Below are 22,195 nucleotides of genomic sequence, written 5' to 3' on the forward strand. Positions count from 1 at the left end.
AAGAGACTCACGCCCTACCAACTGAGCCAGCCAGGTGCCCTGAACAGTTCTCATAATTTAATGATTTATCATAAAGATGTTTGTTTCTTAGTCCCATTTAATGGCCTACATGGGATGACAGGGGCTTTTTCATCACAGTCCCCCAAGGATCTCAGCAGATGGAGGGACCATCTCAACACATGCTTCCACCATCACCGAGGCAGGAAGAAAGGGATGTGGTGACTTGTGTACTGTGTCTTGAAGACTTCTGCTTAAAAGTGACACATGCCGGGGCGCCTGGGTGGCACAGCGGTTGGGCGTCTGCCTTCGGCTCAGGGTGTGATCCTGGCGTTCTGGGATCGAGCCCCGCATCAGGCTCCTCTGCTGGAAGCCTGCTTCTTCCTCTCCCACTCCCCCTGCTTGTGTTCCCTCTCTCGCTGGCTGTCTCTATCTCTGTCGAATGAATAAATAAAATCTTTAAAAAAAAAAAAAAAAGTGACACATGCCACTGCTCATATTTCATTGATCAAAGCCAGTAAATGGCCGGGTCCAACTTTAAACAAGAAGGGGAAAGTGCAGTTTTGGGGGGTTCAGGAAAGAGGAGAATTAGACATCGGTGAGCAGCATTAATGACTACCATACCAATAATTTGAACTTTTTGAGCTTCCTAATTTGGTATTTATCTTTTTCATTTCTAAATCTGCCCCCGTCCCTTCTTCTGTATATAGATTCTTCAGGTAAAAGATTATGTATAGTTTCAAAGAAACACCTCTCTGTTTCAGAGAGGCATATCAGAGTTATCTGGAGACTTTTTCAAAACCATATGCCCAGGCCTCACCCAAGAACTAGTGAATTGAAATATCAAAGGGTCAGGCTCTGGATGTGTGTATTTTGATAAAGCTTCCCAGATGGTTCTGGCTTGCCCTCTGTTGTGACTGTGTAGTTGTAAACTCATATTTGTTTTCGGGGGTTGCTCTTAAAACAGATGGGAAGTGAAAACAGCTCTGAAACAGAACTAAAAGTGTGGGAAAGAGGAAGGCATCAGAACAAAAATTATGAGTCAGTCTAGCAGGTTCTTAGCTCAGGCTTAACCTGTGTTTGCCGCAGAGGTCAGTGTATCTCGGGGTTGCCTAGGTGACTCCAGGGTTTTGTACGTAAGGGAAGACCAATCCGCATGAAAGAGACCCACCTCCCTGTAAATCAAGGGAGACTTTTACCCCTGCCCCAACTTTTTACTGAAAAAATTTCAGTCAGATGGAACGTTGAAAGAATTGACCCACAACTTAATTCAGTAACTGCTAGCATTTTGCTATATTTGTTTTATTTGCCAATTTTTTGACATCCACTGGTAATTGTTGCCTGAATCAATTATTTTATTGAGGGGCAGGGGTTGCCAAAGAGTGATTTTCTGATTTTATTATCCCTACGAAGTTTATTATGATTGTCTAACACTCTTCAATAAAGAAGGGCTTTTTTTTTTTTCTTAATCAACTGGAGAGGAATTAAGTTTTTCCTAAAAAGGCAGAGTAAATGTGTAATTCTTTAAAATAAAGAAGATTTTTCAGGAGCCTATATTTAAGAACGGTCGGCTAGGGGCGCCTGGGTGGCACAGCGGTTAAGCGTCTGCCTTCGGCTCAGGGCGTGATCCCGGCGTTATGGGATCGAGCCCCACATCAGGCTCCTCTGCTATGAGCCTGCTTCTTCCTCTCCCACTCCCCCTGCTTGTGTTCCCTCTCTCGCTGGCTGTCTCTATCTCTGTCGAATAAATAAATAAAATCTTTAAAAAAAAAAAAAAAAAAAAAAAGAACGGTCGGCTAGCATAGTAGCAGACAGATGGTTTGAGTATAGCAGAGGCTTATGCATACAGTTCTACAGCCCAGCTGTCAGACTCAGAATGATAAAACATGGTAGCTACAGAGGAAAACGGTGTAGAAATTATAGCGGCTGTATCGCTGACAACGGAAGTGTCAGGAGCATTAGTGGCAAGACTTTGGAATGGTCAAAGGACAGGACCCATGGCATAGACGTTGGCAGTTTCATCCCAATAGCTGTAGTGCCATCTGTGGGCATGGCAGCCTGGCCCCTGTTTTGTTCATTAGCAGCACCAGGGAAAATCATTAGCAGAGGAGTAAAATGGTGCCAGCCAATGGGTAACCAAGCAGATTTTTCTGCAGAGCAGCCGTTGGGGCACCCGGAGCCGTTGAGCAGAGAAACTGGAGCTCTTCGGGTGCCCGTGGAGGCAGGATCTTTGTGTCAGAGACCTATAGTGTGGGGAGACTTACTGTGATCTGACCTTCCCCTTGAGCTGGTGTGATCTGAGAAAAAGTGCTGTATCTTACCAAGAACAGAAAACGTCCACGAAAGGCTCTTTTTCAGGCAAAGGAAACTCAACGGAGAAAGTGATGTCTAGAGTTTGAAAGTGATGTATAGAGATGATGGCAGGTGGCTCAGGTTGAAAGAGAAATTCAAAGATACTAGTTGGCTCTTTGAGGGAACCCGGAAAACTGCAATGGTTGCAGGCCCAGCATTTCCTCATCACAAGTATGATACATGGTGTATCGCTGCATATCCTCAAGTCTTGTATGCAGTGCCTGGTGATTTTTTATGGTGAACACGGAGACTCAAGTAAAGATTAAATCCACATTGTATTCCTGATAGAATTTTAAAGTTAAAATCATCTACATATCGGGTTTCCTTTAATCTGTGCTGAACATAGGAGTCGTGGTTACTAAGAGTTAGTCAAACCATATAGAGGAATTAAGGAAATAATGATTGCCGTTTTCTTTTCACTTTTAGCTTTTTTTAAAATAAAAGAACAATGTGACTTTTTTGCTACCCCACATTTCCTCTAAACATTGCTTTCTTGATGGAGAAATGGAAACTGTTTTTCTACCGGAAGGAAAGAAGTTGAGAATGATTTCTGGGTTGAGTTCTGTTTTTATCATTTATTAACCAAATGTCCATAGACTGAAAAGAAAATGAAAAGACAGGCCGTGCACTAAATCATGGCAAACAGTCTGTGTTGTAATTTGCCTGTCATAAAATGAAGGGGTAATTTTATACAAACTTCCTCAAAAGGTGATGAAATTAAATTATTCTTAGAATTCCACAAAGTGATTCTAATTCAGTGTGGTGGAACTTTCATTTTTTTTTAATGTAAAAGCTACCATATTTTTATAGATTGGCAATACAATAGATAACAGAAGTGTGTGGTGGTATCAGTGATTTTTTTCCCCTTGAGCGAGGCTGATTGGTTTTATGTCCCATATGTACTCACTGAATCCTTCTTAGCTCTCCGTCAGGCAATTTATTCAGGTGTTGAAATCATCTCAAGGCTTTTTTGAGAATTCTAGGCCTTCCAAAGTGACAGGAAGTTCATTGTTGCCTCAGTAGTACCAGTTGAAGCATTGGGTATGCATAATTTTCTGACTGCAAGTAAAGCGAGCAGCACAGTAGCTGTATTTAGTGGAGTGCGTGTGTTCAGAAGAAGCCACCCAGGGGCGCCTGGGTGGCTCAGTCATTAAGTGTCTGCCTTCGGCTCAGGGCGTGATCCCAGGGTCCTGGGATCGAGCCCCGCATCAAGCTCCCTGCTCCGCTGGGAGCCTGCTTCTTCCTCTCCCACTCCCCCTGCTTGTGTTCCCTCTCTCACTGGCTGTCTCTCTTCCTGTCAAATAAATAAAATCTTTAAACGAAGAAGAAGGAGAAGAAGGAGAAGGAGAAGAAGCAGCAGCAGCAGCCACCCAGAATCCTTCCCACAATCCTTCATTTAGAAGCAGATAAGCAGCACTAACTGGAGAGCAAAGGGTGAGGTGCAGAAACAAGAAGAAAAGATACTTTGTTCTAAGTCTTGAAGCAACCTGTGGCAGTTTGTAAATTGGGGTATTTTGTCCGTAGCACCTTGCCCTGTTCTTACCTGCTTTTCCTCTACTTCATAGTGTGCAGTGCTAACTTACCCCAATTATCACATTGCCGCAATCCAGCCAAGCATGTTTTTTTCCCATCAGAGCTCTCTTTGCACCAAAATTCTCTGCTATTAGAAAAACAGAAACTTCATTAGGGGCGCCTGGGTGGCACAGCGGTTAAGCGTCTGCCTTCGGCTCGGGGCGTGATCCCGGTGATCTGGGATCGAGCTCCACATCAGGCTCCTCCACTATGAGCCTGCTTCTTCCTCTCCCACTCCCCCTGCTTGTGTTTCCTCTCTCACTGGCTGTCTCTCTCTCTGTCGAATAAATAAATAAAAAATAAAATCTTTAAAAAAAAAAAAAAAAGAAAAGAAAAACAGAAACTTCATTGAATTGATTTACCCTAACAAGTATTAACAACCAGCCTCTTAACATTTTCAGATGTAACTGTTATTTTTATGAAGAATACCCATTCACACCTAATGAGTTTCTATTGGAAGGAATTCCTTTTATTATAATGGTATAAAAAGAAATACAGACAGTTTCCAAATAGGGCTTTTTTTTTTTTTTTTGGCAGGGATGTAAGAAGTTTGTTTATCTCCTAGGAGACCAGTTCTGCAGGTGTTAGCAACCTAAGCTGTTCCAGCCTTTTGACATTCCTATGCAGATGAGCCTGTAAATTTTTAAACTCTCAGTTATTTCACAATATCTCCCTTGATGATGGTAGTGGGGATGTTGGTTTTATTGTATGCATTGTTTGAGTTCTTTCCTGTACTTTGGTTGCAGGGTCACTAGGTGTCTTTGTTGTTAGGTTTCTGTCTTTTTTTTTTTTTTTAAGATTTATTTATTCATTTGAGAAGGAGAGAGAGAAAGAGAATGAGGGGCAGAAGCAGAGGGAGAGAGAGAGAGACAGAGAATCCCAAGGAGGCTCCACGCTAATGCAGAGCCGTACTTGGGGCTTGATCCCACGACCCTGAGATCATAACCTGCGCTGAAATCAAGAGGTGGACACTTAACCGACTGAGCCACCCAGGTGCCTCTGTTTCTGTCTTTTTTTTTTAAAGTAATCTCTACACCCAACATGGGTCTTGAACCTGCAGTCCCAGGATCAAGATAGATTTCTGTCTCGAGAGACCCAGTCCAGAAGGAAAAACATGTAATAAGCACTATAATAAAGTTTCTTAGAGGAATTGACATTTGGGTTTATTAATTTGTTCAGTAAATGTTAACTAGGTGCCTACTATGTGTCAAGTACAGTCTAGGTGCTGGGGATACTGTGACTAATAGGACAGACATGGTCCCTCCGTGGGGCTTACCGTCTAGTGGTTTCAGACAGTGGATTGCAGGTAACACGGCTTCAGGGAAACGGTAATTACATAGAGATCAGGCAAAAGGCGGAGACTTCCTTTTGTATTACATGATGGTAAGGTGGCATTCCGTACTATGATATGGCAAAATAGCGAATCAAGTTATCTTGTATGGTCGTATTGGACTGTGTGCTCACTGAAGAGGAAGTTCTGGGAAACCAGATAACTACTGCCTAGACCAATTTAAAGGGGAAGAGTGATTGAACCATGATGGATGCCTTTAATGGCATAGGATGATTTAAAGCAAGCAGATGACATGTTCAAATTGTAAAAATATTGCCCTAGTAGAATGACACTCAAGTCTGTATGGGATGGTCTTGAAAAAAATCTCTTATAGCTTTTAGTCGTAGCTGAGGTATCTCAAAACCAATTCAAAGATTGATTCTGTGGGGGCGCCTGGGTGGCTCAGTCGTTAAGCGTCTGCCTTTGGCTCAGGGCGTGATCCCAGGGTCCTGGGATCGAGCCCCACGTCAGGCTCCTCTGCTGGGAGCCTGCTTCTTCCTCTCCCACTCCCCCTGCTTGTGTTCCCTCTCTCACTGGCAGTCTCTCTGTGTGTCAAATAAATAAATAAAATCTTAAAAAAAAAAAAAAGATTGATTCTGTGGTTTGGTAAATTATATTAGTACATGAATTCAAATACTAGGCCAAATATTTTACATGAGCGGTAGGTTAAGCTAGATTAGGGAAGAGAAGGGTCTTGAGAAATTGAATAGTGAGCTATGACAGAAACGAAGGCTTAGAGAACCCCGAACTCCTAGATTTATCTGAAACCGAGTTCTCAATTGTGGCACATCGTAGTTGAGTGTTAACACCCACAAGAATGATAGGAATTTGTTCATTTATGTCATGAAAATATGCGGAATATTTGCAGGAATGGAGTTGAGGGTTCTTGACCAGGAAAATGGAAGCGGAGTTTTTAGATTAAGCCACGTTAATTGATAAGATTGCACTTGCAGTCTCTGTGGTTGCTTGGGCAGCCCACTGTAGTTCTAACGATGTCCTGAGCTGGCAAACCCCAAGTAGCATTGAAAAGCCAGAAAGAATTTGGTCTAAAAGAAGGGATAAAAAATTTTAGGGTATAGGAATGCAGGATTCCATCTGTCATGTAATCTGCCTGTGGGCCCCTCTTAGATCCCCTGGTATATTCCAGAAGACGCTCAGTTTAGTTTGGGCGCAAGGAATGAATTAGTGAAGGAAGTATGGGAATCTTTAAAAAGCACTTTCCTTTGGCTGCCCTTTCTAGGCTGAGAATGCTGACGGGTAGGCGGGCCACATTTGGAACTTGGAATGCGAGACGTAATCTCAGTGGGGGTGGCAGAGTCCTATGACAGAAACGAGCAAGTAGTAGGCATGGTCATCACATAACACAGTGAATGTGATGATTCAATCTCAGGGAGGTTTTACCATAGTTAATTAATGAAAATTTACTTTTGATTGTAGAAAGTAACATGTAACTATTTCTTATTGCTAGAAATTAAAAAAAATTGATAAAATGGATTTTAAAATAAGAATAAATTAAATAAGAATTAAAAAAATAGATAAAAAATGGGATGCCTGGGTGGCTCAGCCGGTTAAGCGTCTGCCTTCGGCCCAGGTTATGATCCCAGGGTCCTGTGATCGAGTCTTGCATCAGGCTCCTTGCTCAGTGGGGAGCTTGCTTCTCCTTCTGCCTGTTGCTCCCCCTGCTTGTCTCTCTCTCTGACAAATAAATCAGTGAATCTTCAAAAAAAAAAAAAAAAAAAAAAGATAAAAGGCAAATACTCCCTAGATTTCTTTCCTCTGATCCCTCTTGCTTTCATGAAATGCTCAGCAGAAATCTTCCACTGCAGAAGAGCTTCTTAATACTAGGATGTTCAAGGTGGCTCACTCTGTAAATGCCAGTTCTCTTTTGTCTCCAGCCAGCCTGATGCTTGCTGAATGGAGTGGCCATGGTGTCAGTGGTAGAGGCTATGCATGGGCTTCAACAACATGGACTTCTTGTCTCCAAGGCTGCCCTGGTCCATGCCGTTGCTGAGGGCTCAGTTTGCTACCAACAGCAGCCAGTATTGGGTTCTGGACTTAGCATTACACCTGTAGGCACCTCGCCAGTTCTCTGTTGACAGATACATTACAGGGAATCTCTTCCATTGTGGGGAATGGGGAGTAGCAATTTTAGATCCTGTGTAACGACTTCCCTTATGATAGCTGAGGCTTTATCTCTCATCCTGCCATCCTCTCTGCTTCCCTTCTCTATCCTCTCAACATAATTTTTGGTTGAGTGAATGTCCAGTATTTACACTATACCTGTGCCAATATTATGCATAGTCAAGTATCATAATATATTACGACTGTATTTCTTTTCTTATTTTGTGATTTTTCTGAGGTTAAAAATTGTTTATTTAATTTTTTTTCTTATTTTTCTTTATGCCAGTTACTGAATTAAATTGCTTTTCAGTATAATTTTATGTGTTCCAGGATAAATACTAATGGAGGCCCACATACCACATGTCTAAATATTTAAAAGTTATAACTCAAACTACTGAGTAAACTCTCTTTTCTTCTCTTGACTTGATATGTATACCTTCACAACAAAACTGAAAATTATCTCAAGCCGCAGTTTTTATATGACTGAAGGCCTATGACTTATTAGACAACTGAATATTAACTTTTATTGCAAATGCAAAAGTGATGTTTAGATGATTAGTAAAGACTTGCCAAACTAATAAATGATTATATTCTTCGCTATGAATTTTGTTTTTCTTAATTTCAGCAAAATATTACCCTGAAACTTCACGTAAAGTTTGATTTATTGACAATAATATCACATTAAGACCTTTCTTAAGTCATTGTAGACTTTACATATTCTTCTTTTAAAACATTCAAGATAGGGGCGCCTGGGTAGTGCAGTTGTTAAGCGTCTGCCTTTGGTGCAGGGCGTGATCCTGGGGTCCTGGGATCGAGCCCCACATCAGGCTCCTCCACTGGGAGCCCGCTTCTTCCTCTCCCACTCCCCCTGCTTGTGTTCCCTTTCTAGCTGGCTGTCTCTCTATCAAGTAAATAAATAAAATCTTCTAAAAAAAATAAAACATTCAAGATAATCTATTAAAACTGAAAGGTAAGATACTGATTATAAATCAACAAATATAAAAATTTAAAGCTGGAATTTTTAACTTCATATTTTGAAAATTTAATTAAATCGTATCATATGTTTTATAAAAGTAAATCTAATTAGGATTCTAGAATTAGTATCCATCTGTCAGTATAAGATACAAATAGCTTGCTGCACACATAGCTTGCTGCACACATATTACTTCTAGACACACACAGATTTAAGAATAATTTGAATTATTTAATACTACAAAATGTTTCTCAGCTGCTATGTGTAACAGTGTTGAACAGTATGCTAATTAGTGATTATCAGTGAATTCTCCAAGTGGAATCTGAAATGAGTTAAAAAAATGAATTTTCAATACTCTGAGACTTTAAAATGCAAGTATCTGTTTCATTCATGCTCTCAGAGAGGAAGGATTTGTCACACTAGTTAATTTGTATTTTGTTTTACCAAAGTGCTTCTACTGTGCACATTCTCTGAGCAGCAAAGTCTGTCTCTGACAATAGAAGCACAACCCCTGCCTCCCCCCCCACACGCAGCATTCAGGGACAATCACCTTTTACTTTGAGGAGAAAGGAGGACAAGAGCAGGAGAAGTAGAGAAGCATCTCCCTGGAGCCTAGATGAAGTTAGCGTCACAGAATAAAATATCTAATGTTCTAGATTGTACTGCCCCGGCACTGAGTGCTAGTTCTTGGGTGATAATGGTACCCATGGGTTCTTTCATCAATGTATTCTCCCTCTCTCTTTGATCTGTAGGGACTCTACCGTGTGGGGTGCCCAGTTCTAAGGCTGGTATTGGGGTCTTAGCATTCGGTATGCACGCACTTAGGTCATGCTCCTATTTTCCAGTAGGGTTCTTGCTCCCATAGCTGCTCTGTCTGTCATTCCCCATTCACCAGTTCCGGTCTTCTGCAGGAGTTTACTCAGTGCCATGCCATTTTTGTATTTCAAAAATCCTTTTATCTTGAAATGATTTTAGATTTACCAGAAAAAGTTGCAAAGACAGTTCCTGTATATTCTCCCCCAAGCTTCTCCTCATGGTAACATCTCTTTTGATCAAGCTGTATGTACCAGAACTGAGAAATCAACACGAGGATGATCGTGTTAACTAACCACAGACTTTGTTTGGATTTCACCAGGTTTTCCATGAAGTCCTTTTTCTGTTGCAGGATATCAGATTGCATTCAGTCATCCTGTTCCCTTAGTCTCCAAGCCGTGACCGTTGATTGGTCTTTCCTTGTCTCTCATGACCTTGACAGGTGTTTTGTAGGCTGTCCCTCCATTTGGGTTTGCTGGATGTTTTGATTTGCCGTGATTACGTTGGGAATATGGATTGGGGGGAGGAATACCGCAGGGATATGCTGCATCCTACCAGGGGTGCACAGTGTCAACATGACTTAGGACTGGTGATGATAATCTTGAGCATTTGGCTAGGGTGGTGTCTCAGGTTCCTCTCCTTACTGTTTCTCTTTCTCTACATTCTTCTTTAGAAGAGAGTTGCCAAATCCAGCCCACACTCGAGGGGTGGGGAATGTATTTTAAAACTGCATTCTATCAATGCTTATTTAATATCACTTTTTATCCCCCACTTCTAAAAGTCCACTCAGTTCCTGAGCCCTTGGAAGATTCTGTGATATGCGTCAGTTCAGTTCTTGCCTTTCCCCACTGTATCCCAAGTACTTTTCTGCATTCCAGCTAGCAAAATTTTGTTTCTATTATCTTCCTTGTCTTTGTATTTATAGTTTTCTGGGCTTTAAAAGATCCCTTTATGGTAGTTTTAGTGGGATTTCAGAGGAAGTGAAATTGAATTATTATGTTCAATCTGCCATCTTTATCTGGAAGCCTTGGGGGAAATGTTTTTTAATCATCAAAATTGATGTTTAATCTGTTTGGATTTGCCCTTCCTGTTTGTTATAATTCTACCATTAATATAATGCATGGAATCTCTGAATGCTTTTTTGGGGTATCATTGTTGTATTTCATAAAACATTGTGATCAGTCAAGAAACTCAGTTCATAGCTAGAGAAGTAAGGCTTCTAATGTTGGCTGGTGTGATTGGCCCTAATTATCAAAGGTAAATTAGGGTTACTGCTATAAAGCCAGGTTTATGCTGAGCATGGAAGCTGCTTTTTACATGCCCAGTTATTAAGTCTAACAGAAAACAAGGCAGACTTGGATACCTCAGGAATCTAAGTTTGGGTTAGTCAACCAGGCAAAGAGCTTCACCCGGCTTATGCTAGTCAAAGGCAACTGAAACTTGAATGGGTTGAGGAAGGGAGTTACAATTTCCACATGGGCTTCTTGACCAGTTGCATAAATGAGGACTGAAGGCCTCTGAAAATTTGCTGCCTTTCTTTTCTTCTCCTTTGTCTCTCATCTTTATGTTTCCAGAGTAGTGTTAGCTTTACAGTATAATGGAGAGGAAGGTACAGAGAGTTCCCCCATACTCCCTGCCCCTACACAGGCATAGCCTCTTCCATTCACCAGAAATGGTACATTTTTATTTTAATAATTAATTACCAAGGATGAATCTATATTGACATATCATAATCACCCAAAGCCCATAGTTTACCTCAGGGTTCACTCTTGGTGCTGTACTTTCTATGGCTTTGGACAAATGTATGATGACATACGTCTATCATTATAATATTATACAGAGTATTTCCACTGCTCTAAAACTCCTCTGCACTCTGCCTGTTCGTCCTTCCTCCAACCCCCTGATGACCACTGATCTTTGTGTTGTCTCTGTAGCTTTGCCTTTTCCAGAATGTCCTAGGGTTGGAATCAGACAGTAGGTAGTCTTTTTTCCTCTTTTATTTTCCTACAATTTTATGTAAAGTATTTTGGTATTGGTTTTGTTTATCATTTTGTGACTAGGTTGTTGCATTTTTTTCCTGTGCATTTTTATAGTTTTTGTGACTTTTTCTATTGGTAACGGACTAATACAGCTCAAAAGCCCAAACAACACAGACTATATATTGGGAATACTCTCTCTTGTCTCTGTCTACCTTGTTCTCCTTTGCCCTACCCACTGTAAGTAACCACTTTGATTAGTTTTTTGTGTGTCTTTTGGTGTTTCTTTATGCACGTACAAACACATAGTCTTCTTTTCTTCTTACACAAAAGATAACACACTATTTTTACCATCCTGTGCTCTCTTCACTGAATACTTTGTATTAGTTCATAGGGGTTTTCCTTGTTCTTTTTCACAGCTCTGTTGATGTCCCAATATTCATGTAAGCAGTTCCCTTACAGAAAGTGGCTTGTGTTTTTTTCTCAATATATTGTTGGCTTTGCACATAGAATAAACTCATACAAATCTCATTTTGTAGGTGTGTAGATATATTTTGATATAAATTCCCAGAAGTGGGAAAGTGGCAGAATATTGACTGAGCATTATAGTGTACCCAGACTGGGATCAGCTGTCATCTGTTTTAAATAATCAGGGACAATGAGGAAAGTGGCAACCGTCTTTAGTATTTACAACAGAGAAAATATAATGCAGGGAAGTGACTGCCAGATGACAGAACTGACTGCATTACTGAGAAAGTGAAGCAACCCAGAGGTTAGTGACAGTGGGAGAACCTCTGCCTGCAACCTGGAGAGACAAAGGTAAGAAAGCCGTGTTGCTGAGTCTCCGAGCTGGGGCTCATCTGTTGGAGCCTTGGACCTCTAAGGACCTGTCTGGTGAGCGCTGGGGCCCTTTGGAGTTGCAGTCATTGCCAGAGAAGTGCCTGAGATAGAAGGGAGATGGAGAGAAATATCCTGGCTTCGTCCTTCCTACCCCCGTCTTCCAGTCTTTCAGAAACCACCTGATAGTGAGCCTGGGCACCACAGTTAAGAAAAGCCAGTGCGCCCTCTCATAGGTTGCACAGCAGTGGAAGGGCAAACATGAATTTGGGGACAAATGGGTTCAACATTTATATAGCCCACCCCTTTACCACTTAGCATCTAAGTTCACTCGTCATTTAATACTTTCCTACTCCTGCCTGTCATACAAAGACACTCCTTCTCTCCAAACAAGAAGAGAGACTCAAAGTCCCGTTGGTCATTGTAGCCTTTTCAAGTTCAGGACCTCCTGGTGATCCTCATTCCTCTCCAGTAGGTCTAGAGGTAACTTGTGGCCTGGTGACCTATGAACAAAATTGTAAATTAAGTTCCACCCACACTCCATATAAAACTGTAACAGGGAAGGGGAAAAAGTATAAATCATTGGTTAATATGTACATAACAAAAATACACATTAGCTATACAGTCATCGTCGCTGTAAAAAGTCATAGTCCATATTGATCACTTCCCTCTTCTACCACTCACTTCATATTTCCATTGTTTTTAGCCAGCATTGCAGGTGGTTAGGGTTCTTTACTTAGCGGGGTGACTGGATCAGTCAGGATACATTCAGAACAATAGAACACACCTTGGAACTTCAACAGAGAGAATTTAATATAGGGAATTAGCTAAGTAGTTTTGGAGAACTGAAAAGGCAAAAAAGAGGATACCGAGCTAACCCAGGGAGAGGAACTCCAGGAACTCTACTCTAGCCTGGGGAGACAATAGGAAGCTCAAAGGAGGGGACCTCAGACTGTGGAACGGGTGCCATGGCCTAACTATTGCCGATGTCTTTGATTAGGCATGATGAGCCTGGTTCTAGAAGTGCCCCCCCAAAAGTTGAATGTTATCATTGCTAACCACTTGTCAGGAAAGGAGTGCTTCCCTCCTCCCATCTTCTGTCTGCCTTGCAGAATTCAAAGGAAGTCGACTGGCAACGCAGACGTAGAGCTCCCGTAGTCCCAGGCCTGGCGTCACAAAGCAGAGCATGAAAGTAGGTTTGGACTGAGAGGCAGTGGTGTAATGACAGGGACAGCTCATCCCACTGCCTACTCCATGTCCATACACAACTTTCTCCATATATTTCAACTTCCTGTGCAGCAATACCAGATTCCAGCCATTTCTTTAATAAGATACAATGACCCTTGGTAGAAATAGGCACTCTCACCTTTTCCCCAAAAAGGAAAGGTTCCAAATGTCATTACATTCATATCTGGATGATGTCAATTACTCAAGTTCAGTTGGAGTCCCTCTTGAATATTCTGTAACCTAAAGATGAAATTGTAAAGTTAACCACTGCCATTAATTCTTAAAATTACAATGGGAAGGGAGAAGAAGAAAATTACTTAATATATACAAAAATACATAAACACACACCTATGTGCACATACATTAAGCAAAGAAGAAAATAATGTCTAGATATTAGTCCTTTTTTCTGTCTGGGTATGAGCCTGTGGCTGATGTTTCTAACTTCCTTCTTCCCCTACTCATTCCATCTTCCCTTTGCTCTGAGCCAGTGCCTGCCCCAGGTGATGTGATCCAATGCTTCACTGCCGAAGCCTCTGCATCTTCAGTGGTCGTGTCTTTTCTTGGTTACTGTCGTTTTCCACTAACTTTTACAGTGGGCATGTGGAGGAGAAAACGAATATAGGTGACACAAAGGAGGGAGAATTGACGTGCTTGGTGATGACCACATGTGGAATGAGAGAATGGTGTAATATTTGTAGCACCAATGTGACAGATCTGGGCTGAGTTTGAGTGGAGTGCAGACAGATCCGGGTTTAATGTAGTGTTATCAACTGTCCTAGGTTGCCCCGGATGGAGGGATTTCCTGGAACCTGAGACTTCCTATGCTAAAATTGGAAAAGTCCCTGGCAACCCGGGACAAGTTGGTCATCCTGCCCTGGTAGGGAACTGGTGGGGCAGATTAGTGACAGCAGCTCCTTGGCAGGAGCACTGAGTCCAGTCATCATTAGTGGTGCAGGGAAGTAGTGAGTCTTAGTCCTCCATGGTAGCTGCCATTTAGATCGATTCCTAACCTATGGACCCTAGGGCTCTGGTGTGGGCTCTAGGGAGAGAAGTTTGGAAGTAAAATCTGGGAAATCGAGCAGTGTGTAACCCAGGGGAGACAGATTCTTTCTCACCACAGACCACCCCACCGCCCTGGAAACTTGAGGGCTTTAGTGCAGCGGTGACTTTAGTTGAAGGTGGGTTGGGGGGTATTGCAATGGATGGGGAGTAGGAACGTGGTAACATACACTGGCACGTTGTGCACTAGTGCTTATGGAAGAACTGAGGTGCTTGGCAGGACAGAATAACATTCATGCAGGTGGGGCATACATCAGTGAAATTTAAGTTATTACTGCAAACATGACACCAACAGGCTGGGAAGTGGGGAGGCCAGAGGAAACTTGGCAACAATGGCTTTTCTGGAAGCAGTATCAGTCAGGAGGAAAGGATGGGTTGTTAACGATTACTTTCCTTATGATATTATGCCACCTAGTGTTAACTTTAATGTACTTCTTTTGTCCTAGCTCCACGACTAGAAAGCAGGGGAATTAAGAATCTGAGAACAATTTCCAAAGTCATCAGTCATTTGTTATTTTTCTTATTCAACAAATACTGATGGAACACTTTCTATATGCAAATCACTTTTCTAGGTATTGAAATTAAAACTGTGACAAAAAGCCTGATTTTATGGAAGCTTACATTCTTGTGGGGATAAAGATAATGCAAAGGTAAAATATATCCTATGCTATATAGTTGTAAATGTGAAGGAGGAAAAATAAATCAAGGAAGGAAGACTTAGGTTTAAGGTTTTCTGGGGAGGGGTCTATAATTTTAAATCAGGTGGTCAGGGAAGGCTCCTAGTAAAAAAGAGATAGCGAGAGAGCATTTTAGGCAGAGGAAATAGTGCAAAAGCCCCAACGTGGAAACATGCTTGGTGAGTTCAAGGAACAGTGAGGAGGAATAGGCTGAACTGGGGGGAGAGCATTAGGAGATAAGAGCCTTTGGAATCACAGTAAGGACTATTACATTTATTTTGAGATTGGAAACCCTACCAGAGTTTTGAGCAAGGACATGGTCTTGTGTACCATTTAATAGGATCACCCTGGCTGCTGTGTTGAGAACAGACTGAAAGGCAAGGTCAGAAGCAGGGAGAGCAGTAAGATGCTATTTTAACAATCCAGGTGAGAGATGACAACTTGAGCTAGATGGGTGACAATAAAGGAGTAAGCTGGTGAGAAATTGTTAACGCCCACTTTGCTCTGCCCTACCTCAAGGCTTTGGGACTAAATTATTTGGGAGAGTAAGGAAAAGGAAGGAAGGGGCCACTTGTAGGTTTTTAATTCACCTGGATTTGGTTTCTGTGTATGGTGAGAGAGAATACAGTTTCATTATTTCCATAGGAATATTCTGTTTTCCCAGCACCATTTACTGAAAAGATTATCTTTTTTTTTTTTTTATGACCATGCGTTACCATTACCGTTGTATATGTAGTGTTCATTTGTGTGTGAGTCATTGCATATCTTGGTTATGTGCCACTGATTTGTCAATTTCTGTGACAGTATTAGTGTGTTAATTATTTACTTTTTTTTTTTACTTTATAATCAGTCAATATTTGATACAACAAGAACTCTCACCTTATTTTTTTAAAGAGTGTTCTCGATATTCTTGGTCCTTAAAATTTCAATAGTGTTTTAAATCAGCTTGTCAAGGGGCACGTGGGTGGCTCAGTTGGTTAAGCATTGGACTCTTGATTTCCGCTCAGTCTTGATCTCAGGGTCGTGGGATCAGCCCTGCGTTGGGCTCTGCACTGAGTGTGGAGCCGGCTTGGGATTCTCTCTCTCCCTCTCTCTCTGCCCCTATCCCTCTGGCCTGCTCATGCGTGCGTGCGCACTCTCTCTCAAATATGTATTTTTTTAATTTGTCAAATTCAAACAAAAACAAAACGAAAACCCCAAACCAAAAGCAACAAACTACATCTGTTGGGAATTTTAATTAAGATTGAAGCGAATCGATAAATTGTTTTTGAGTGAATTGGCATGTTTAGCCCTATTAAATCTTCCAGTTCACCATTTATTTTAGTCTTTAGTGACTTTCAATCGATATAGAGGTCTTGCATATCTTTTGATAGGTTTATTTCTAGATACTTAATTTTTATGCTATTGCAAAAAGACATCTTTAAACAATATATTTGCTAACAGTTTATGGATAGTATTTGGAAATGCAGTTGATTTGGGTATATTGGTTCATCTAGCAATTTTGCTTAATGCTCTTATTAATTCTAATGGCTTAGCTTTTGGGGGGATTCTATGTACATAATATATCATCTGTAGATAATTATGCCTTTTATTTATTTTTCCTGACCTTCATGTACTGGCTGGAATCTCTAGCACAACATAGAACAAAAGTAGTGATATCAGCAAACCTTTAATTGCTCTTTTCAGAGGAAAGCCTTCTAATATTTGATATTGAGCAAATGGTAAGTTTACTTTGGTTTTCTGTAGATATTCTTGATCGCATTAAGAAAATTCCAAACTATTTTTTGGGGAAAGTTTTAAATAAAATCATGAATGGATGTTGAATTTTATAAATTTTTTAAAAAATTTACATCTGTCTAGAAATGCTGTGATTTTTTCCCCTGCTTTGATTTTTTAATGTGGTAGATCTCACTGTTTGATTTCCTAATGTTTTTTTTTTTTTTAAAGATTTTATTTATTTATTCGACAGAGATAGAGACAGCCAGCGAGAGAGGGAACACAAGCAGGGGGAGTGGGAGAGGAAGAAGCAGGCTCATAGCGGAGGAGCCTGATGTGGGGCTCGATCCCATAACGCCAGGATCACGCCCTGAGCCGAAGGCAGACGCTTAACCGCTGTGCCACCCAGGTGCCCCTGATTTCCTAATGTTAAACTGACCTTACATTCCTAAGATAAATCCACCTTGGTCATGATTGATTAACTTTTTAATAGATTTCTCAATTTGGGTTCCTAACGTATTCTTTAATATTTTTTATATTTATGTCCATGAATGAGATTGGCCTATAATTTTCCTTGTCTTTGTTCGTGAAAGGGTGCCTGAGAACACAGTCAGTCAGGTTTTGCTATCGTCAGGTTTTCGTATCAGAGTTTGCCAGCCCCCGAATGTGAGTTGATGAATCTCTCTTTTCCTATCATCCTAGAGTTCGTGTAATTTTGGCATGATTTCTTCTTTGGATTTGCTGGAGAATACATCAGAGCTTGGAATTATTTTTTAAAATTAATGATTTATCTTAATTTTGCTAAGATAGAGTTCACATATCAGAGAGTTTACCCATTTCAAGCATCCAGGTCCGTGGTTTTTTAGTATAGTCACAAATATATGCAACCATCGCCACAGCCAACTCTAGAACATTTTTGTCACGGCAAAGAGAGATGATGTACCCTTTAGCTGTTGACTGTCCCCTTCTGTAAAACCCCAGCCCTAAGCTACCGCTGACCTACTTCCTGTCTTACGAGTTGCCGATTCTGGACATCTCATGTAAATGGACCCAGATGATAGGTAGTCTCTCATAACTGGCTTCTTTCACTTACCATAATGGTTTCAAGCTCATCATGTGACAGCCTGTACCAGTCCTTCATTCCTCTTTATGGCTGAATAATATTCTCCGGGTGTGTGGAAACCACATTCTGCTTATTTACCCACCGATGGACGTTTGGATTGTTTTCACTTCTTGGCTCTTCCGAATAGTGCTGCTATGAACATTCACGTTCAAGTGTTTGTTTGAAAACCTTTTCAGTTCTTTTGGACCTGTACCTAGGAGTAGGATTCCTGGGTCATGTGGTAATTCTATATTTAACTTTTTGAGGAATTGCTAACATGTTTTCCACTGCCGCCACACTATTTTACATTCTCAAGGCAACGTACATAGGTTCTAACTTCTCCTCACTCTGACAATTATTATTTTCCATCTTTTAAAATTACAGCCCTCCTGGGGCACCTGGGTGGCTCAATCAGTTAAGTGTCTGCCTTCGGCTCAGGTCATGATCCCAGGGTCCTGGCATTGAGCCCCCATCAGGCTCCCTGCTCATCCTGGAGCCTGCTTCTCCCTCTCCCTCTGCCGCTCCCCCTGCTTGTGTGCGCCCACTCTCAATCTGTCAAAAAAATAAATAAAATCTTTAAAATAAATTATAGCCATCCTGGTGGGTGTGAAGTTGTATCTCAATGTTTTGATTTTCATTTCTCCAATGGCTAATGATGTTAAGCATCTTTTCATATGCTTGGTGGCCATTTGCATATATAGTTTCAGAAAAATGGCCATTCCATTTTTAAAGTGGCTTGTTCTCTTTTGTCGAGTTGTAAGAACTCTTTATATAGGTAAGTCTAGATACTAGACTTATCAGATAAATGATCTGCAGGGTTTTTTTTTCCCATTCTGTGGTTGTCTTTTCACTTTCTTAATCATGTCATTTGATGCATAAAAGTTTTGGGGGGCCTGGGTGGCTCAATCCGTTGAGTGTCTGCCTTCAACTCAGGTCATGATCCCTGGGTCCTGGGATTGAGCCCCGCGTCTGGCTCCCTGCTCAACGGGGAGTCTGCTTTTCCCTCTCCCTCCGCCCCTCCTCCCTCCCACTTGTGTGCACGCTCTCTCTCTATCAAATAAAAAAAAAAAAGAATAAAAATAAAAGTTTTGTACTTTCAGTTTATTTTTCCTTTTGCTCATGTTGTTGGTGTCATATCTAAGAAACCATTGCCAAATCCATGGGCATGGTTTGTCCCTATGTTTTCTTCTAAGAATTTCATAGTTTTAGCTCTTATATTTAGATTTTTGAACCATTTTAAGTTAATTTTTGTTATGAGGTAAGGGTCTATTTTTTATTTCCCGTATTTTTTATTTCCCGTATTTTTCAAATGTTAATTCCAGCATAATTAACCTACAGTGTTGTATTAGTTTCAGGTATACAATATAGTGACTCAACAATTCTATACACTACTCAGTGTTCGTCATGGTAAGTGTGCTCTTAATCCCCTTCACCTATTTCACCCAGGGCCTACTTATTTTTGAGGGAAGACTTGTTTCCCCCCTCTGAGTCAGTTTCTTTAAGATATTTTATTTTTCTATTTCTACCCGTGTCGTTCGCAATTTTATATTTTTCTTTAAAAATTTCTGTTTCTTCCATATATTCAAATGTATTGGAAATTTTTGTTTCAAAGTATCCTTTTATTATATTTGATGTTATCTGTGCTATTGGTAATAATTGGTAATAAAATGTCTCTCCTTTTATTTATGATATTGGTTATCTGTGTTTTCTCTCTTTTTTTTTCTTGTTGGATTCTGTGAGTAGTTTGTCAATTTTATTACTCTTTTTACTTAGAAACCGCTACCTAATTTAAGAACTAGAACATTGACAATCTTTCCTCTTACATATGGTGCTAGTCTAGATTTTATCGTAGATAAAGTTATTTCACATATATATATTTTGTTCTCCTTTGAAATATATGCATTTTGTACAGTCTTTGGTAGGGGCAATAGTCTTTGTAACCTAAAAACTTAAAGGTTAAAGCAAAAATTAGCAAGTTAAGCTCAAAAGCTTCGTTTACGGTATTGAGTGAAAATTTTTGAACTACAAGAGACAGAGATCACTCAGTAGAGTTGTTCAATAAAGTCATTTTTTATTAAATTTCAGGCATCAAAGTGTAAAGACTGCTATAATGAACACCTTAGTAACAGTAACCAAGCTTAGGAAATAAAACATTTCACATACAGATGAAATACTTTGTGTATCCTTTCTGATCGCATTTCCTTTCTATCACAGAGGTAACCACAATCACAAATTTGGTGATTATCCTTGCAATTTATCTCTTTGTATTTTTACCTGTACGTTTATATTCCTAAGCAGTATGTACTGTTGCTTTGCATTCTGTAAAGTAAAATATAAATAGTAATACATGATATGTGTTCTTCCACAGTATTTACTAAACATTATTCATTCATTTAATAAACATTTTTCCCTGATGTTTTCTATTTTTTAATTTGTTTTGAGATAATTTGGAATTGCTTGTTGAAGCTTTTGTTTGGGTTTGGTTTGGTTTGGGTTTTTTTGTTTGTTTGTTTTGTGTTGTGTTGTTTAAGCCATCTCTAAACCATTGTGGGGCTCAAACTCACAATCCTGTGATCAAGAGTCAACGCTCCACCAACTGAGCCAACCAGGTGCCCACTGAAGCATTTTTTATGATGGCTGTTCCAACCTTTGTCAGATGATTCTGGCATCTGATTTGTCTCTATGTTGGCATCAGTTGATTGCCTTTTCTTGTTTGGGTTGTGACTTTTCTTGTCCTTGGTATGAATGATTTTTTTTTATTGTATCCTGGAAATTTTGACTACTAAGTGTTGAGACCTTGGATCCTATTTAAGTTTTTTATTTCAGCAGACAGTCACCCTGTTTATGTTTAGGACATCGTCCCTGGCTTTCTTTTCTGGGCTGTGGTTCCAATAATAGTATAGGATTCGGAGCCTGTATAGTGTCATTCTGGTCCGTTGCACTCACCCGGCACCATCAGGTCTCCTGCTTGCTTGTGCTGATGCTGCCCGCAGGGGTGGCGTGCACTTTCCCAGGCAGGTGCTCCTAGGGGGAGTATGGGAGATGCCAAGCTATGGGGCAGTGAGTGCTTCCCTGAGCCTGTTGTCTGGGCCACCCTGTGCCTACCTAATCACTGCTGGTATTGTCTGAGGGAGTGGAAGGCGCTTCCTGGGCTCCCCGGTGCCTCTAGGTGCTGGGTGGAGGATGACGGGCATGTGGATTGGAAGGTTTTCAGGGGCCATCTCTCTAGGTCATCTGGTGCTGACACTTCTTCTTCCATCTCTGCCAGTGCCCCTGAGGGAGAGAAGCATGTACCTGGGCCTCCTTCTGCCTCTGGTGGTAGTGGTGGGCGTCATCTTTACCACTGTGTAGAGCCCAGGAGATGCTAGAATGAGTCTCCCTCTACTGCTGAGCGGGGGACCAGGAGACACTGAGCTTCTGGGTGGAATCCTCTGCCTCCTCTTTGCAGGTGCTGCTGGTGTAGGCAGAGCAGGTCAGCCAGGTATTGCATGGAGATGGGCTTCCCCGTTAGGTCTCTGATGAGCTGCCTCTTTCCTGGGCCTTTTCCTAGCTGGTCCTAGAGGTTTTTTTGTTTGTTTGTTTGTTTGGTTGGTTGGTTGGTTGGTTGGCTTGGGGGTTTTTGGGCTTTGCCTTTTGGTGGTTCTGAGCTGTGTGCCTCTCCAGTGCCCGGTCTGGGATATACGGGAGACAAAAGAAATCCCAGGGAACTCCCTGCCATATTGTTCCTCAAGTCCTAAGGTCCCTAGCCCATCTGCTTTCCTCGTTCTATCTTTCAGAGTCCTCTTATGGTTGTCTGTAATTATTTCCAAGATTTCCCTCTCCCTCTGCCCAACCCCCCCAAAAAGAAAAAAGAATGAATCCAACATCTTTGTAACAATAGAGGTAAGATATGTTTTTGGTAGAATGTCTCCAGTTCACCTAAGTTCAATCAGATAATAGATTAAATACTAACTGAGATTAATTATAAGCAGTATTTATCTCCCAACACTAAAAAAGAGTATTTGATGAGTGAGTTGATGAATATTTTTTCCCTTAAATATATCCCTTTGACATTGTGTATATGTGTATGTGTATCACCTATCTATCTATCTATCTATCTATCTATCTATCTATCTATCTATCTATCATCTCTCTACCATCTTTATTTTCTGAACTAGAGTCTGGGTGTGTTTCTTCATTTTATGCCTCCAAAAGTATTTCTACATTATTTATTATATGTAGATAATAACATCACTGTGCATTAACATTAAATTACCATCCGTTTATTCTTAATCCAGTTTAGGCAGATTTAGATGGTTCAAGTTTACAAGGAGAAAAACAATTTATTTTGGAAGATTGCACATTTTTGCAAGCTTCTAAAACACTGAAACTTTTAACAAGTTTTATATTTGAGGAATTATTGTGATGATTCACTTATTAATTCATAAATCTAATGATATAACC

At 40.7% G+C, this 22,195-nt stretch overlaps 1 long non-coding RNA gene across 2 annotated transcripts in view; it reads left to right on the top strand.

Annotated features, from left to right (window-relative positions):
- The window catches only part of LOC113266363 (uncharacterized), a 28,293-nt gene extending 8,127 nt beyond the window's left edge, over window positions 1-20,166 (top strand). For both annotated transcript variants that reach the window (XR_008959973.1, XR_003320360.4), the window contains one exon: window positions 139-20,166. This is a non-coding gene — a long non-coding RNA (uncharacterized LOC113266363). The remainder of the gene's footprint in view (window positions 1-138) is intronic.
- Window positions 20,167-22,195: the final 2,029 nt, after the last annotated feature.

This window comes from Ursus arctos, unplaced genomic scaffold (genome assembly GCF_023065955.2).
Source record: "Ursus arctos isolate Adak ecotype North America unplaced genomic scaffold, UrsArc2.0 scaffold_18, whole genome shotgun sequence".
Classification (NCBI taxonomy): Eukaryota; Metazoa; Chordata; class Mammalia; order Carnivora; family Ursidae; genus Ursus; species Ursus arctos.